The sequence below is a fragment of the Pediculus humanus genome, genomic scaffold (genome assembly GCF_000006295.1).
Source record: "Pediculus humanus corporis 1103172107370 genomic scaffold, whole genome shotgun sequence".
Lineage (NCBI taxonomy): Eukaryota > Metazoa > Arthropoda > Insecta > Psocodea > Pediculidae > Pediculus > Pediculus humanus.
In genome coordinates this window covers 37,268-39,569 of record NW_002986998.1, presented here as the reverse complement: position 1 = coordinate 39,569, position 2,302 = coordinate 37,268, and positions in this window count along the sequence as shown.

Sequence of the window (2,302 nt, the reverse complement as noted above, 5' to 3'; positions counted from 1 at the left end):
TTTTTTCTTTTTTTTTTTTTTTTTTAATAAACGAAAAAACAAAAACTGATAAAAACAAACAAGAGAGCAAACAAACAAACAAACAAAAAAAGAAAATAAACAAACGATGCCGAAGTGAAAAAAAAAAAAAAAAAGAAAATTTTTTTTTTTCTTTTTTTTATTTTAAAATCGTTTTCGATAATTGAATAAAAAAAAAAACAATAATGATGATTATTATTATTATCAGTTGATGATAGCGAAATATATAGTAAAAAAATTTAATTTACAAAATTTCCCGCGTGAAAATCAATCTCTTAACAATAATAATAATAATTAAAAAATTTAAATTTTTTTTTTCTATTTTTTTTGTTGGAAATTTTTTTTTTTTTTTCATCATTTTAATTTTATTTCCAGGGAACAGAGAGAAAGAAAATGAGAGAGAGAGAGATTGGGGGAGGGGGAGAGAGGAAGGGAGAGAGAGAGAGAAAGAAAGCTTTCTTTAGTTTATTTTAATATTTTCAGGTTTATAAACAATTTATAAAATGGCGCCTAAAATTTTATTTTCTTATATTTTTTGGGTTGAACTAATCAAATTTTAACATCAAAGCTATTAAAAAACTTTTCCTTTTTTTTTTTTCTTTCTTTCTCTCTCGCTTTCTCTTTCTCTCTTTATTTTTCTTTTTAGGTCCTGCCAAGTTTTTTTTTATTTTATTTTTATTTTGTTGATTTTTTATTATTCCATGATGACGACAATTTAAGAAAAGAGAGAGAAAGAGAGAGAGAGAGAGAGACTCGTATTTTAATTTGATCCTAATTTAAATATCGCAAATTCGATTCATTCATTCAAAACTTTTCCGATCTTTTCGTACCCCGGCGACACTTTTCCTTTTTACTCTCTCTCTCTCTCTTAAAATAGAAAATCTTGGTTTGAATACATAATTTTTAGAAAATGTTCAAACCTCAGCTTTAAAATAAAAAAAAAAAAATTTTTTTTAATAAACAATGAAAATCAAAAAAGGGAAAATTGTTGTGATTTTCCTTGACCGGCCGGAAATAAAACTGACTCTTTCTCTCTCTCCACCTCTCTCTCTCTCTCTCTCTTTTGTTTTCAAAATTTTCAAACTGAAATTTTCAAACTGTGAAAATCCCTCCCGAAACGGTTTTTTTTTTTTTTGTTTTTCTGTTTTTACAAATCGAGAAGAATAAGCAATGTTTTTCACGTAGGAAATGATGTTACGATTTTATTTTATTTCATAACATTTAGGTTTCGGCTTAAAAAAAAAATTTTTTTCTCTTCTTCTCTTCTTCTTCCTCTTCCTCTTTCTCTTCTTTCTCCTTTTTTTTCTCATTTTATAGAAATTTCCTGGTTTTTTATATCAAAAAAAAAAAATTTTGTATCGACCGTAAACGATATTTTGTTTAAAAAAGAAAGAAGGAATTAAATAAAAATGCGGACGCAGGTTAGAAAAAGAGGGAGGGGGTAAAATGAGTAGGGGGGAAGGAGGAGTCAGGTGAAAAGGTTATGAGAAAAGGTGAAATTTTAGATTTTCTAGAAAATTATCCACGTAAAACTTATTTATAAATAAATGATACGGAAAAAAAAAAATTTTTTATTTATTTACTTATTTTCGTAAAAAACATATTGCAAAAGATTTATTTTTCCGAATGTGGGGTTCGTGCGCGTGCGCGGGGGGTGCGTGAGGGTGTGTGAATCAACCCTCCATTAATTATTAATTTTTTTTTCTTTTTTTTATATGTTGGTTTCGTGAAGAAGTGCCGCTGTGGTTAAAAATTTTCCACACCCGACAAAAAAAAAAAAAGTTTCTTTATTTTTATAAATAAGTTGTTGTTGTTGTTGTTGGTTGTTGGTTGTTGAGACTCGATTCCGTTATTAAAGAAATTCCGTATGCAAATAACAAGGTTTTGAAAATTTTCCACATTGCCTCCTTCTTTCTAATATTAAAATCCGTGAGAAAATTTTTTTTATTTTTATTTTTTACCTATTTTCAACCGAAATTTCTTTCTTTTTTTTCTCTTTTTTTTTTTCTTCACGTGCAAAACTTTTCCTTTTTTACCCCCCTACCTCCTCCATACTTCCTCCCTCGCTCCTTCTTTTTTCTTTCTGAAAATATTAAAATTTAAAAGGGGGAAAAAAAATAAAAAAAACGTTTGCGAACATGAATTATTTTTTTTGGGGGGAGGAAAAGGAGAAGGAGGAGGAGCGTCTTTTTAAATATTTTTCAAAATCGATTCGTTTTTAATTATAATAATCATCATCATCATTACAAAATTTTTTTTTTAATTATTACTCGTTTGTAGTTTA